Below are 16952 nucleotides of genomic sequence, written 5' to 3'. Positions count from 1 at the left end.
CCCGCGACAGGAAACGCCCCAAAGCGCAACGTGGACACATCCAAATTTTTGAAGGAAAACAGAGGTGTTTTTTGCAAAGTGCCTACCTGTAGATTTTGGCCTGTAGCTCAGCTGCCACCAAGGGAAACCTACCAATCCTGTGCATTTCTGAAAACTAGAGACCTAGGGAAATCCAAGATGGGGTGACTTGTGTGGCTGGGACCAGGTTCTGTTACCCAGAATCCTTTGCAAACCTCAAAATTTGGCTAAAAAAACACATGTTCCTCACATTTCTGTGGCAGAAAGTTCTGGAATCTGAGAGGAGCCAAAAATTTCCTTCCACCCAGCATTCCCCCACGTCTCCCGATAAAAATGATACCTCACTTGTGTGGGTAGGCCTAGCGCCCGCGACAGGAAACGCCCCAAAGCGCAACGTGGACACAGCCAAATTTTTGAAGGAAAACAAAGGTGTTTTTTGCAAAGTTCCTACCTGTAGATTTTGGCCTGTAGCTCAGCCGCCACCTAGGGAAACCTACCAAATCTGTGCATTTCTGAAAACTAGAGACATAGGGGAATCCAAGATGGGGTGACTTGTGTGGCTCGGACCAGGTTCTGTTACCCAGAATCCTTTGCAAACCTCAAAATTTGGCTAAAAAAACACATGTTCCTCACATTTCTGTGGCAGAAAGTTCTGGAATCTGAGAGGAGCCACAAATTTCCTTCCACCCAGCGTTCCCCCACGTCTCCCGATAAAAATGATACCTCACCTGTGTGGGTAGGCCTAGCGCCCGCGACAGGAAACGCCCCAAAGCGCAACGTGGACACAGCCACATTTTTGAAGGAAAACAGAGGTGTTTTTTGCGAAGTGCCTACCTGTAGATTTTGGCCTGTAGCTCAGCCGCCACCTAGGGAAACCTACCAAACCTGTGCATTTCTGAAAACTAGAGACCTAGGGGAATCCAAGATGGGGTGACTTGTGTGGCTGGGACCAGGTTCTGTTACCCAGAATCCTTTCAAACCTCAAAATTTGGCTAAAAAAACACATGTTCCTCACATTTCTGTGGCAGAAAGTTCTGGAATCTGAGAGGAGCCACAAATTTCCTTCCACCCAGCGTTCCCCCACGTCTCCCGATAAAAATGATACCTCACTTGTGTGGGTAGGCCTAGCGCCCGCGACAGGAAACGCCCCAAAGCGCAACGTGGACACAGCCAAATTTTTGAAGGAAAACAGAGGTGTTTTTTGCAAAGTGCCTACCTGTAGAGTTTGGCATGTAGCTCAGCCGCCACCTAGGGAAACGAACCAAACCTGTGCATTTCTGAAAACTAGAGACCTAGGGGAATCCAAGATGGGGTGACTTGTGTGGCTCGGACCAGGTTCTGTTACCCAGAATCCATTGCAAACCTCAAAATTTGGCTAAAAAAACACATGTTCCTCACATTTCTGTGGCAGAAAGTTCTGGAATCTGAGAGGAGCCACTAACTTCCTTCCAACCAGCGTTCCCCCATGTCTCCCGATAAAAATGATACCTCACTTGTGTTGTGTAGGCCTAGCGCCCGCGACAGGAAACGCCCCAAAGCGCAACGTGGACACAACCAAATTTTTGAAGGAAAACAAAGGTGTTTTTTGCAAAGTTCCTACCTGTAGATTTTGGCCTGTAGCTCAGCCGCCACCTAGGGAAACCTACCAAATCTGTGCATTTCTGAAAACTAGAGACCTAGGGGAATCCAAGATGGGGTGACTTGTGTGGCTCGGACCAGGTTCTGTTACCCAGAATCCTTTGCAAACCTCAAAATTTGGCTAAAAAAACACCTGTTTCTCACATTTCTGTGGCAGAAAGTTCTGGAATCTGAGAGGAGCCACAAATTTTCTTCCACCCGGCGTTCCCCCACGTCTCCCGATAAAAATGATACCTCACTTGTGTGGGTAGGCCTAGCGCCCGCGACAGGAAACGCCCCAAAGCGCAACGTGGACACAGCCAAATTTTTGAAGGAAAACAGAGGTGTTTTTTGCAAAGTGCCTACCTGTAGATTTTGGCCTGCAGCTCAGCCGCCACCTAGGGAAACCTACCAAACCTGTACATTTCTGAAAACTAGAGACCTAGGGGAATCCAAGATGGGGTGACTTGTGTGGCTCGGACCAGGTTCTGTTACCCAGAATCCTTTGCAAACCTCAAAATTTGGCTGAAAAAACACATGTTCCTCACATTTCTGTGGCAGAAAGTTCTGGAATCTGAGAGGAGCCACAAATTTCCTTCCACCCAGCGTTCCCCCACGTCTCCCGATAAAAATGATACCTCACTTGTGTGGGTAGGCCTAGCGCCCGCGACAGGAAACGCCCCAAAGCGCAACGTGGACACAGCCACATTTTTGAAGGAAAACAGAGGTGTTTTGTGCAAAGTGCCTACCTGTAGAGTTTGGCCTGTAGCCCAGCCGCCACCTAGGGAAACCAACCAAACCTGTGCATTTCTGAAAACTAGAGACCTAGGGGAATCCAAGATGGGGTGACTTGTGTGGCTCGGACCAGGTTCTGTTACCCAGAATCCATTGCAAACCTCAAAATTTGGCTAAAAAAAACACATGTTCCTCACATTTCTGTGGCAGAAAGTTCTGGAATCTGAGAGGAGCCACAAATTTCCTGCCACCCAGCATTCCCCCAAGTCTCCCGATAGAAATGATACCTCACTTGTGTGGGTAGGCCTAGCGCCCGCGACAGGAAACGCCCCAAAGCGCAACGTGGACACATCCAAATTTTTGAAGGAAAACAGAGTTGTTTTTTGCAAAGTGCCTACCTGTAGATTTTGGCCTGTAGCTCAGCCGCCACCTAGGGAAACCTACCAAACCTGTGCATTTCTGAAAACTAGAGACCTAGGGGAATCCAAGATTGGGTGACTTGTGTGGCTGGGACCAGGTTCTGTTACCCAGAATCCTTTCAAACCTCAAAATTTGGCTAAAAAAACACATGTTCCTCACATTTCTGTGGCAGAAAGTTCTGGAATCTGAGAGGAGCCACAAATTTCCTTCCACCCAGCGTTCCCCGACGTCTCCCGATAAAAGTGATACCTCACTTGTGTGGGTAGGCCTAGCGCCCGCGACAGGAAACGCCCCAAAGCGCAACGTGGACACAGCCAAATTTTTGAAGGAAAACAAAGGTGTTTTTTGCAAAGTTCCTACCTGTAGATTTTGGCCTGTAGCTCAGCCGCCACCTAGGGAAACCTACCAAATCTGTGCATTTCTGAAAACTAGAGACCTAGGGGAATCCAAGATGGGGTGACTTGTGTGGCTCGGACCAGGTTCTGTTACCCAGAATCCATTGCAAACCTCAAAATTTGGCTAAAAAAACACATGTTCCTCACATTTCTGTGGCAGAAAGTTCTGGAATCTGAGAGGAGCCACAAATTTCCTGCCACCCAGCATTCCCCCAAGTCTCCCGATAAAAATGATACCTCACTTGTGTGGGTAGGCCTAGCGCCCGCGACAGGAAACGCCCCAAAGCGCAACGTGGACACAGCCAAATTTTTGAAGGAAAACAGAGGTGTTTTTTGCAAAGTGCCTACCTGTAGATTTTGGCCTGTAGCTCAGCCACCACCTAGGGAAACCTACCAAACCTGTGCATTTCTGAAAACTAGAGACCTAGGGGAATCCAAGATGGGGTGACTTGTGTGGCTCGGACTAGGTTCTGTTACCCAGAATCCTTTGCAAACCCCAAAATGTGGCTAAAAAAACACATGTTCCTCACATTTCTGTGGCAGAAAGTTCTGGAATCTGAGGGGAGCCACAAATTTCCTTCCACCCAGCGTTCCCCCACGTCTCCCGATAAAAATGATACCTCACCTGTGTGGGTAGGCCTAGGGCCCGCGACAGGAAACGCCCCAAAGCGCAACGTGGACACAGCCAAATTTTTGAAGGAAAACAGAGGTGTTTTTTGCAAAGTGCCTACCTGTAGAGTTTGGCCTGTAGCTCAGCCGCCACCAAGGGAAACCTACCAAACCTGTGCATTTCTGAAAACTAGAGACCTAGGGAAATCCAAGATGGGGTGACTTGTGTGGCTGGGACCAGGTTCTGTTACCCAGAATCCTTTGCAAACCTCAAAATTTGGCTAAAAAAACACATGTTCCTCACATTTCTGTGGCAGAAAGTTCTGGAATCTGAGAGGAGCCACAAATTTCCTTCCACCCAGCATTCCCCCACGTCTCCCGATAAAAATGATACCTCACTTGTGTGGGTAGGCCTAGCGCCCGCGACAGGAAACGCCCCAAAGTGCAACGTGGACACAGAATTTTTTTTGAAGGAAAACAGAGGTGTTTTTTGCAAAGTGCCTACCTGTAGATTTTGGCCTGTAGCTCAGCCGCCACCAAGGGAAACCTACCAAACCTGTGCATTTCTGAAAACTAGAGACCTAGGGAAATCCAAGATGGGGTGACTTGTGTGGCTGGGACCAGGTTCTGTTACCCAGAATCCTTTGCAAACCTCAAAATTTGGCTAAAAAAACACATGTTCCTCACATTTCTGTGGCAGAAAGTTCTGGAATCTGAGAGGAGCCACAAATTTCCTTCCACCCAGCATTCCCCCACGTCTCCCGATAAAAATGATACCTCACTTGTGTGGGTAGGCCTAGCGCCCGCGACAGGAAACGCCCCAAAGCGCAACGTGTACACAGCCAAATTTTTGAAGGAAAACAAAGGTGTTTTTTGCAAAGTTCCTACCTGTAGATTTTGGCCTGTAGCTCAGCCGCCACCTAGGGAAACCTACCAAATCTGTGCATTTCTGAAAACTAGAGACCTAGGGGAATCCAAGATGGGGTGACTTGTGTGGCTCGGACCAGGTTCTGTTACCCAGAATCCTTTGCAAACCTCAAAATTTGGCTAAAAAAACACCTGTTTCTCACATTTCTGTGGCAGAAAGTTCTGGAATCTGAGAGGAGCCACAAATTTTCTTCCACCCGGCGTTCCCCCACGTCTCCCGATAAAAATGATACCTCACTTGTGTGGGTAGGCCTAGCGCCCGCGACAGGAAACGCCCCAAAGCGCAACGTGGACACAGCCAAATTTTTGAAGGAAAACAGAGGTGTTTTTTGCAAAGTGCCTACCTGTAGATTTTGGCCTGTAGCTCAGCCGCCACCTAGGGAAACCTACCAAACCTGTACATTTCTGAAAACTAGAGACCTAGGGGAATCCAAGATGGGGTGACTTGTGTGGCTCGGACCAGGTTCTGTTACCCAGAATCCTTTGCAAACCTCAAAATTTGGCTGAAAAAACACATGTTCCTCACATTTCTGTGGCAGAAAGTTCTGGAATCTGAGAGGAGCCACAAATTTCCTTCCACCCAGCGTTCCCCCACGTCTCCCGATAAAAATGATACCTCACTTGTGTGGGTAGGCCTAGCGCCCGCGATAGGAAACGCCCCAAAGCGCAACGTGGACACAGCCACATTTTTGAAGGAAAACAGAGGTGTTTTGTGCAAAGTGCCTACCTGTAGAGTTTGGCCTGTAGCCCAGCCGCCACCTAGGGAAACCAACCAAACCTGTGCATTTCTGAAAACTAGAGACCTAGGGGAATCCAAGATGGGGTGACTTGTGTGGCTGGGACCAGGTTCTGTTACCTAGAATCCTTTCAAACCTCAAAATTTGGCTAAAAAAACACATGTTCCTCACATTTCTGTGGCAGAAAGTTCTGGAATCTGAGAGGAGCCACAAATTTCCTTTCACCCAGCGTTCCCCCACGTCTCCCGATAAAAATGATACCTCACTTGTGTGGGTAGGCCTAGCGCCCGCGACAGGAAACGCCCCAAAGCGCAACGTGGACACAGCCAAATTTTTGAAGGAAAACAAAGGTGTTTTTTGCAAAGTGCCTACCTGTAGATTTTGGCCTGTAGCTCAGCCGCCACCTAGGGAAACCTACCCAATCTGTGCATTTCTGAAATCTAGAGACCTAGGGGAATCCAAGATGGGGTGACTTGTGTGGCTCGGACCAGGTTCTGTTACCCAGAATCCTTTGCAAACCTCAAAATTTGGCTAAAAAAAACACCTGTTCCTCACATTTCTGTGGCAGAAAGTTCTGGAATCTGAGAGGAGCCACAAATTTCCTTCCACCCGGCGTTCCCCCACGTCTCCCGATAAAAATGATACCTCACTTGTGTGGGTAGGCCTAGCGCCCGCGACAGGAAACGCCCCAAAGCGCAACGTGGACACAGCCACATTTTTTAAGGAAAACAGAGGTGTTTTTTGCAAAGTGCCACCTGTAGATTTTGGCCTGTAGCTCAGCCGCCACCTAGGGAAACCTACCAAACCTGTGCATTTCTGAAAACTAGAGACCTAGGGGAATCCAAGATTGGGTGACTTGTGTGGCTCGGACCAGGTTCTGTTACCCAGAATCCATTGCAAACCTCAAAATGTGGCTAAAAAAACACATGTTCCTCACATTTCTGTGGCAGAAAGTTCTGGAATCTGAGAGGATCCACAAATTTCCTGCCACCCAGCGTTCCCCACGTCTCCCGATAGAAACGATACCTCACTTGTGTGGGTAGGCCTAGCACCCGCAACAGGAAAAGCCCCAAAGCGCAACGTGGACACATCCAAATTTTTGAAGGAAAACAGAGGTGTTTTTTGCAAAGTGCCTACCTGTAGATTTTGGCCTGTAGCTCAGCCGCCACCTAGGGACACCTACCAAACCTGTGCATTTCTGAAAACTAGAGACCTAGGGGAATCCAAGATGGGGTGACTTGTGTGGCTCGGACCAGGTTCTGTTACCCAGAATCCTTTGCAAACCTCAAAATTTGGCTAAAAAAACACATGTTCCTCACATTTCTGTGGCAGAAAGTTCTGGAATCTGAGAGGAGCCACAAATTTCCTTCCACCCAGCGTTCCCCCAAGTCTCCCGATAAAAATGATACCTCACTTGTGTGGGTAGGCCTAGCGCCCGCGACAGGAAACGCCCCAAAGCGCAACGTGGACACAGCCAAATTTTTTGAAGGTAAACAGACGTGTTTTTTGCAAAGTGCCTACCTGTAGAGTTTGGCCTGTAGCTCAGCCGCCACCTAGGGAAACCTACCAAACCTGTGCATTTCTGAAAACTAGAGACCCAGGGAAATCCAAGATGGGGTGACTTGTGTGGCTCGGACCAGGTTCTGTTACCCAGAATCCATTGCAAACCTTAAAATTTGGCTAAAAAAACGCATGTTCCTCACCTTTCTGTGGCAGAAAGTTCTGGAATCTGAGAGGAGCCACAAATTTCCTTCCACCCAGCGTTCCCCCACATCTCCCGATAAAAATGATACCTCACTTGTGTGGGTAGGCCTAGCGCCCGCGACAGGAAACGCCCCAAAGCGCAACGTGGACACAGCCAAATTTTTGAAGGAAAACAGAGGTGTTTTTTGCAAAGTGCCTACCTGTAGAGTTTGGCCTGTAGCTCAGCCGCAACCTAGGGAAACCTACCAAACCTGTGCATTTCTGAAAACTAGAGACCTAGGGGAATCCAAGATGGGGTGACTTGTGTGGCTCGGACCAGGTTCTGTTACCCAGAATCCATTGCAAACCTCAAAATTTGGCTCAAAAAACACATGTTCCTCACATTTCTGTGGCAGAAAGTTCTGGAATCTGAGAGGAGCCACAAATTTCCTTCCACCCAGCGTTCCCCCACATCTCCCGATAAAAATGATACCTCACTTGTGTGGGTAGGCCTAGCGCCCGCGACAGGAAACGCCCCAAAGCGCAACGTGGACACATCCAAATTTTTGAAGGAAAACAGAGGTGTTTTTTGCAAAGTGCCTACTTGTAGATTTTGGCCTGTAGCTCAGCCGCCACCTAGGGAAACCTACCAAACCTGTGCATTTCTGAAAACTAGAGACCTAGGGGAATCCAAGATGGGGTGACTTGTGTGGCTGGGACCAGGTTCTGTTACCCAGAATCCTTTCAAACCTCAACATTTGGCTAAAAAAACAAATGTTCCTCACATTTCTGTGGCAGAAAGTTCTGGAATCTGAGAGGAGCCACAAATTTCCTTTCACCCAGCGTTTCTCCACGTCTCCCGATAAAAATGATACCTCACTTGTGTGGGTAGGCCTAGCGCACGCAACAGGAAACGCCCCAAAGCGCAACGTGGACACAGCCAAATTTTTGAAGTAAAACAAAGGTGTTTTTTGCAAAGTGCCTACCTGTAGATTTTGGCCTGTAGCTCAGCCGCCACCTAGGGAAACCTACCAAATCTGTGCATTTCTGAAAACTAGAGACCTAGGGGAATCCAAGATGGGGTGACTTGTGTGGCTCGGACCAGGTTCTGTTACCCAGAATCCTGTGCAAACCTCAAAATTTGGCTAAAAAAACACCTGTTCCTCACATTTCTGTGGCAGAAAGTTCTGGAATCTGAGAGGAGCCACAAATTTCCTTCCACCCGGCGTTCCCCCACGTCTCCCGATAAAAATGATACCTCACTTGTGTGGGTAGGCCTAGCGCCCGCGACAGGAAACGCCCCAAAGCGCAACGTGGACACAGCCAAATTTTTGAAGGAAAACAGAGGTGTTTTTTGCAAAGTGCCTACCTGTAGATTTCGGCCTATAGCTCAGCCGCCACCTAGGGAAACCTACCAAACCTGTGCATTTCTGAAAACTAGAGACCTAGGGGAATCCAAGATGGGGTGACTTGTGTGGCTCGGACCAGGTTCTGTTAGCCAGAATCCATTGCAAACCTCAAAATTTGGCTAAAAAACCACATGTTCCTCACATTTCTGTGGCAGAAAGTTCTGGAATCTGAGAGGAGCCACAAATTTCCTGCCACCCAGCGTTCCCCCACGTCTCCCGATAGAAATGATACCTCACTTGTGTGGGTAGGCCTAGCGCCCGCGACAGGAAATGCCCCAAAGCGCAACGTGGACACATCCAAATTTTTGAAGGAAAACAGAGGTGTTTTTTGCAAAGTGCCTACCTGTAGATTTTGGCCTGTAGCTCAGCCGCCAACTAGGGAAACCTACCAAACCTGTGCATTTCTGAAAACTAGAGACCTAGGGGAATCCAAGATGGGGTGACTTGTGTGGCTCGGACCAGGTTCTGTTACCCAGAATCCTTTGCAAACCTCAAAATTTGGCTAAAAAAACACATGTTCCTCACATTTCTGTGGCAGAAAGTTCTGGAATCTGAGAGGAGCCACAAATTTCCTTCCACCCAGCGTTCCCCCAAGTCTCCCGATAAAAATGATACCTCACTTGTGTGGGTAGGCCTAGCGCCCGCGACAGGAAACGCCCCAAAGCGCAACGTGGACACATCCAAATTTTTTAAAGGAAAACAGAGGTGTTTTTTGCAAAGTGCCTACTTGTAGATTTTGGCCTGTAGCTCAGCCGCCACCTAGGGAAACCTACCAAACCTGTGCATTTCTGAAAACTAGAGACCTAGGGGAATCCAAGATGGGGTGACTTGTGTGGCTGGGACCAGGTTCTGTTACCTAGAATCCTTTCAAACCTCAAAATTTGGCTAAAAAAACACATGTTCCTCACATTTCTGTGGCAGAAAGTTCTGGAATCTGAGAGGAGCCACAAATTTCCTTTCACCCAGCGTTCCCCCACGTCTCCCGATAAAAATGATACCTCACTTGTGTGGGTAGGCCTAGCGCACGCAACAGGAAACGCCCCAAAGCGCAACGTGGACACAGCCAAATTTTTGAAGTAAAACAAAGGTGTTTTTTGCAAAGTGCCTACCTGTAGATTTTGGCCTGTAGCTCAGCCGCCACCTAGGGAAACCTACCAAATCTGTGCATTTCTGAAAACTAGAGACCTAGGGGAATCCAAGATGGGGTGACTTGTGTGGCTCGGACCAGGTTCTGTTACCCAGAATCCTTTGCAAACCTCAAAATTTGGCTAAAAAAACACCTGTTCCTCACATTTCTGTGGCAGAAAGTTCTGGAATCTGAGAGGAGCCACAAATTTCCTTCCACCCGGCGTTCCCCCACGTCTCCCGATAAAAATGATACCTCACTTGTGTGGGTAGGCCTAGCGCCCGCGACAGGAAACGCCCCAAAGCGCAACGTGGACACAGCCAAATTTTTGAAGGAAAACAGAGGTGTTTTTTGCAAAGTGCCTACCTGTAGATTTCGGCCTATAGCTCAGCCGCCACCTAGGGAAACCTACCAAACCTGTGCATTTCTGAAAACTAGAGACCTAGGGGAATCCAAGATGGGGTGACTTGTGTGGCTCGGACCAGGTTCTGTTAGCCAGAATCCATTGCAAACCTCAAAATTTGGCTAAAAAAACACATGTTCCTCACATTTCTGTGGCAGAAAGTTCTGGAATCTGAGAGGAGCCACAAATTTCCTGCCACCCAGCGTTCCCCCACGTCTCCCGATAGAAATGATACCTCACTTGTGTGGGTAGGCCTAGCGCCCGCGACAGGAAATGCCCCAAAGCGCAACGTGGACACATCCAAATTTTTGAAGGAAAACAGAGGTGTTTTTTTGCAAAGTGCCTACCTGTAGATTTTGGCCTGTAGCTCAGCCGCCAACTAGGGAAACCTACCAAACCTGTGCATTTCTGAAAACTAGAGACCTAGGGGAATCCATGATGGGGTGACTTGTGTGGCTCGGACCAGGTTCTGTTACCCAGAATCCTTTGCAAACCTCAAAATTTGGCTAAAAAAACACATGTTCCTCACATTTCTGTGGCAGAAAGTTCTGGAATCTGAGAGGAGCCACAAATTTCCTTCCACCCAGCGTTCCCCCAAGTCTCCCGATAAAAATGATACCTCACTTGTGTGGGTAGGCCTAGCGCCCGCGACAGGAAACGCCCCAAAGCGCAACGTGGACACATCCAAATTTTTGAAGGAAAACAGAGGTGTTTTTTGCAAAGTGCCTACTTGTAGATTTTGGCCTGTAGCTCAGCCGCCAGCTAGGGAAACCTACCAAACCTGTGCATTTCTGAAAACTAGAGACCTAGGGGAATCCAAGATGGGGTGACTTGTGTGGCTGGGACCAGGTTCTGTTACCTAGAATCCTTTCAAACCTCAAAATTTGGCTAAAAAAACACATGTTCCTCACATTTCTGTGGCAGAAAGTTCTGGAATCTGAGAGGAGCCACAAATTTCCTTTCACCCAGCGTTCCATCACGTCTCCCGATAAAAATGATACCTCACTTGTGTGGGTAGGCCTAGCGCCCGCGACAGGAAACGCCCCAAAGCGCAACGTGGACACAGCCACATTTTTGAAGGAAAACAAAGGTGTTTTTTGCAAAGTGCCTACCTGTAGATTTTGGCCTGTAGCTCAGCCGCCACCTTGGGAAACCTACCCAATCTGTGCATTTCTGAAATCTAGAGACCTAGGGGAATCCAAGATGGGGTGACTTGTGTGGCTCGGACCAGGTTCTGTTACCCAGAATCCTTTGCAAACCTCAAAATTTGGCTAAAAAAACACCTGTTCCTCACATTTCTGTGGCAGAAAGTTCTGGAATCTGAGAGGAGCCACAAATTTCCTTCCACCCGGCGTTCCCCCACGTCTCCCGATAAAAATGATACCTCACTTGTGTGGGTAGGCCTAGCGCCCGCGACAGGAAACGCCCCAAAGCGCAACGTGGACACACCCACATTTTTGAAGGAAAACAGAGGTGTTTTTTGCAAAGTGCCACCTGTAGATTTTGGCCTGTAGCTCAGCCGCCACCTAGGGAAACCTACCAAACCTGTGCATTTCTGAAAACTAGAGACCTAGGGGAATCCAAGATTGGGTGACTTGTGTGGCTCGGACCAGGTTCTGTTACCCAGAATCCATTGCAAACCTCAAAATTTGGCTAAAAAAACACATGTTCCTCACATTTCTGTGGCAGAAAGTTCTGGAATCTGAGAGGATCCACAAATTTCCTGCCACCCAGCGTTCCCCCACGTCTCCCGATAGAAACGATACCTCACTTGTGTGGGTAGGCCTAGCGCCCGCGACAGGAAATGCCCCAAAGCGCAACGTGGACACATTCAAATTTTTGAAGGAAAACAGAGGTGTTTTTTGCAAAGTGCCTACCTGTAGATTTTGGCCTGTAGCTCAGCCGCCACCTAGGGAAACCTACCAAACCTGTGCATTTCTGAAAACTAGAGACCTAGGGGAATCCAAGATGGGGTGACTTGTGTGGCTGGGACCAGGTGCTGTTACCCAGAATCCTTTGCAAACCTCAAAATTTGGCTAAAAAAACACATGTTCCTCACATTTCTGTGGCAGAAAGTTCTGGAATCTGAGAGGAGCCACAAATTTCCTGCCACCCAGCGTTCCCCCACGTCTCCCGATAGAAATGATACCTCACTTGTGTGGGTAGGCCTAGCGCCCGCGACAGGAAATGCCCCAAAGCGCAACGTGGACACATCCAAATTTGTGAAGGAAAACAGAGGTGTTTTTTTGCAAAGTGCCTACCTGTAGATTTTGGCCTGTAGCTCAGCCGCCACCTAGGGAAACCTACCAAACCTGTGCATTTCTGAAAACTAGAGACCTAGGGAAATCCAAGATGGGGTGACTTGTGTGGCTCGGACCAGGTTCTGTTACCCAGAATCCATTGCAAACCTCAAAATTTGGCTAAAAAAACACATGTTCCTCACATTTCTGTGGCAGAAAGTTCTGGAATCTGAGAGGATCCACAAATTTCCTGCCACCCAGCGTTCCCCCACATCTCCCGATAAAAATGATACCTCACTTGTGTGGGTAGGCCTAGCGCCCGCGACAGGAAACGCCCCAAAGCGCAACGTGGACACAGCCAAATTTTTGAAGGAAAACAGAGGTGTTTTTTGCAAAGTGCCTACCTGTAGAGTTTGGCCTGTAGCTCAGCCGCAACCTAGGGAAACCTACCAAACCTGTGCATTTCTGAAAACTAGAGACCTAGGGGAATCCAAGATGGGGTGACTTGTGTGGCTCGGACCAGGTTCTGTTACCCAGAATCCATTGCAAACCTCAAAATTTGGCTCAAAAAACACATGTTCCTCACATTTCTGTGGCAGAAAGTTCTGGAATCTGAGAGGAGCCACAAATTTCCTTCCACCCAGCGTTCCCCCACATCTCCCGATAAAAATGATACCTCACTTGTGTGGGTAGGCCTAGCGCCCGCGACAGGAAACGCCCCAAAGCGCAACGTGGACACATCCAAATTTTTGAAGGAAAACAGAGGTGTTTTTTGCAAAGTGCCTACTTGTAGATTTTGGCCTGTAGCTCAGCCGCCACCTAGGGAAACCTACCAAACCTGTGCATTTCTGAAAACTAGAGACCTAGGGGAATCCAAGATGGGGTGACTTGTGTGGCTGGGACCAGGTTCTGTTACCCAGAATCCTTTCAAACCTCAAAATTTGGCTAAAAAAACAAATGTTCCTCACATTTCTGTGGCAGAAAGTTCTGGAATCTGAGAGGAGCCACAAATTTCCTTTCACCCAGCGTTTCTCCACGTCTCCCGATAAAAATGATACCTCACTTGTGTGGGTAGGCCTAGCGCACGCAACAGGAAACGCCCCAAAGCGCAACGTGGACACAGCCAAATTTTTGAAGTAAAACAAAGGTGTTTTTTGCAAAGTGCCTACCTGTAGATTTTGGCCTGTAGCTCAGCCGCCACCTAGGGAAACCTACCAAATCTGTGCATTTCTGAAAACTAGAGACCTAGGGGAATCCAAGATGGGGTGACTTGTGTGGCTCGGACCAGGTTCTGTTACCCAGAATCCTGTGCAAACCTCAAAATTTGGCTAAAAAAACACCTGTTCCTCACATTTCTGTGGCAGAAAGTTCTGGAATCTGAGAGGAGCCACAAATTTCCTTCCACCCGGCGTTCCCCCACGTCTCCCGATAAAAATGATACCTCACTTGTGTGGGTAGGCCTAGCGCCCGCGACAGGAAACGCCCCAAAGCGCAACGTGGACACAGCCAAATTTTTGAAGGAAAACAGAGGTGTTTTTTGCAAAGTGCCTACCTGTAGATTTCGGCCTATAGCTCAGCCGCCACCTAGGGAAACCTACCAAACCTGTGCATTTCTGAAAACTAGAGACCTAGGGGAATCCAAGATGGGGTGACTTGTGTGGCTCGGACCAGGTTCTGTTAGCCAGAATCCATTGCAAACCTCAAAATTTGGCTAAAAAACCACATGTTCCTCACATTTCTGTGGCAGAAAGTTCTGGAATCTGAGAGGAGCCACAAATTTCCTGCCACCCAGCGTTCCCCCACGTCTCCCGATAGAAATGATACCTCACTTGTGTGGGTAGGCCTAGCGCCCGCGACAGGAAATGCCCCAAAGCGCAACGTGGACACATCCAAATTTTTGAAGGAAAACAGAGGTGTTTTTTGCAAAGTGCCTACCTGTAGATTTTGGCCTGTAGCTCAGCCGCCAACTAGGGAAACCTACCAAACCTGTGCATTTCTGAAAACTAGAGACCTAGGAGAATCCAAGATGGGGTGACTTGTGTGGCTCGGACCAGGTTCTGTTACCCAGAATCCTTTGCAAACCTCAAAATTTGGCTAAAAAAACACATGTTCCTCACATTTCTGTGGCAGAAAGTTCTGGAATCTGAGAGGAGCCACAAATTTCCTTCCACCCAGCGTTCCCCCAAGTCTCCCGATAAAAATGATACCTCACTTGTGTGGGTAGGCCTAGCGCCCGCGACAGGAAACGCCCCAAAGCGCAACGTGGACACATCCAAATTTTTTAAAGGAAAACAGAGGTGTTTTTTGCAAAGTGCCTACTTGTAGATTTTGGCCTGTAGCTCAGCCGCCACCTAGGGAAACCTACCAAACCTGTGCATTTCTGAAAACTAGAGACCTAGGGGAATCCAAGATGGGGTGACTTGTGTGGCTGGGACCAGGTTCTGTTACCTAGAATCCTTTCAAACCTCAAAATTTGGCTAAAAAAACACATGTTCCTCACATTTCTGTGGCAGAAAGTTCTGGAATCTGAGAGGAGCCACAAATTTCCTTTCACCCAGCGTTCCCCCACGTCTCCCGATAAAAATGATACCTCACTTGTGTGGGTAGGCCTAGCGCACGCAACAGGAAACGCCCCAAAGCGCAACGTGGACACAGCCAAATTTTTGAAGTAAAACAAAGGTGTTTTTTGCAAAGTGCCTACCTGTAGATTTTGGCCTGTAGCTCAGCCGCCACCTAGGGAAACCTACCAAATCTGTGCATTTCTGAAAACTAGAGACCTAGGGGAATCCAAGATGGGGTGACTTGTGTGGCTCGGACCAGGTTCTGTTACCCAGAATCCTTTGCAAACCTCAAAATTTGGCTAAAAAAACACCTGTTCCTCACATTTCTGTGGCAGAAAGTTCTGGAATCTGAGAGGAGCCACAAATTTCCTTCCACCCGGCGTTCCCCCACGTCTCCCGATAAAAATGATACCTCACTTGTGTGGGTAGGCCTAGCGCCCGCGACAGGAAACGCCCCAAAGCGCAACGTGGACACAGCCAAATTTTTGAAGGAAAACAGAGGTGTTTTTTGCAAAGTGCCTACCTGTAGATTTCGGCCTATAGCTCAGCCGCCACCTAGGGAAACCTACCAAACCTGTGCATTTCTGAAAACTAGAGACCTAGGGGAATCCAAGATGGGGTGACTTGTGTGGCTCGGACCAGGTTCTGTTAGCCAGAATCCATTGCAAACCTCAAAATTTGGCTAAAAAAACACATGTTCCTCACATTTCTGTGGCAGAAAGTTCTGGAATCTGAGAGGAGCCACAAATTTCCTGCCACCCAGCGTTCCCCCACGTCTCCCGATAGAAATGATACCTCACTTGTGTGGGTAGGCCTAGCGCCCGCGACAGGAAATGCCCCAAAGCGCAACGTGGACACATCCAAATTTTTGAAGGAAAACAGAGGTGTTTTTTGCAAAGTGCCTACCTGTAGATTTTGGCCTGTAGCTCAGCCGCCAACTAGGGAAACCTACCAAACCTGTGCATTTCTGAAAACTAGAGACCTAGGGGAATCCATGATGGGGTGACTTGTGTGGCTCGGACCAGGTTCTGTTACCCAGAATCCTTTGCAAACCTCAAAATTTGGCTAAAAAAACACATGTTCCTCACATTTCTGTGGCAGAAAGTTCTGGAATCTGAGAGGAGCCACAAATTTCCTTCCACCCAGCGTTCCCCCAAGTCTCCCGATAAAAATGATACCTCACTTGTGTGGGTAGGCCTAGCGCCCGCGACAGGAAACGCCCCAAAGCGCAACGTGGACACATCCAAATTTTTGAAGGAAAACAGAGGTGTTTTTTGCAAAGTGCCTACTTGTAGATTTTGGCCTGTAGCTCAGCCGCCAGCTAGGGAAACCTACCAAACCTGTGCATTTCTGAAAACTAGAGACCTAGGGGAATCCAAGATGGGGTGACTTGTGTGGCTGGGACCAGGTTCTGTTACCTAGAATCCTTTCAAACCTCAAAATTTGGCTAAAAAAACACATGTTCCTCACATTTCTGTGGCAGAAAGTTCTGGAATCTGAGAGGAGCCACAAATTTCCTTTCACCCAGCGTTCCATCACGTCTCCCGATAAAAATGATACCTCACTTGTGTGGGTAGGCCTAGCGCCCGCGACAGGAAACGCCCCAAAGCGCAACGTGGACACAGCCACATTTTTGAAGGAAAACAAAGGTGTTTTTTGCAAAGTGCCTACCTGTAGATTTTGGCCTGTAGCTCAGCCGCCACCTTGGGAAACCTACCCAATCTGTGCATTTCTGAAATCTAGAGACCTAGGGGAATCCAAGATGGGGTGACTTGTGTGGCTCGGACCAGGTTCTGTTACCCAGAATCCTTTGCAAACCTCAAAATTTGGCTAAAAAAACACCTGTTCCTCACATTTCTGTGGCAGAAAGTTCTGGAATCTGAGAGGAGCCACAAATTTCCTTCCACCCGGCGTTCCCCCACGTCTCCCGATAAAAATGATACCTCACTTGTGTGGGTAGGCCTAGCGCCCGCGACAGGAAACGCCCCAAAGCGCAACGTGGACACACCCACATTTTTGAAGGAAAACAGAGGTGTTTTTTGCAAAGTGCCACCTGTAGATTTTGGCCTGTA

The sequence above is a fragment of the Pleurodeles waltl genome, chromosome 5 (assembly GCF_031143425.1).
Source record: "Pleurodeles waltl isolate 20211129_DDA chromosome 5, aPleWal1.hap1.20221129, whole genome shotgun sequence".
NCBI classification, from domain to species: domain Eukaryota; kingdom Metazoa; phylum Chordata; class Amphibia; order Caudata; family Salamandridae; genus Pleurodeles; species Pleurodeles waltl.
This window is presented reverse-complemented; position numbering follows the sequence as displayed.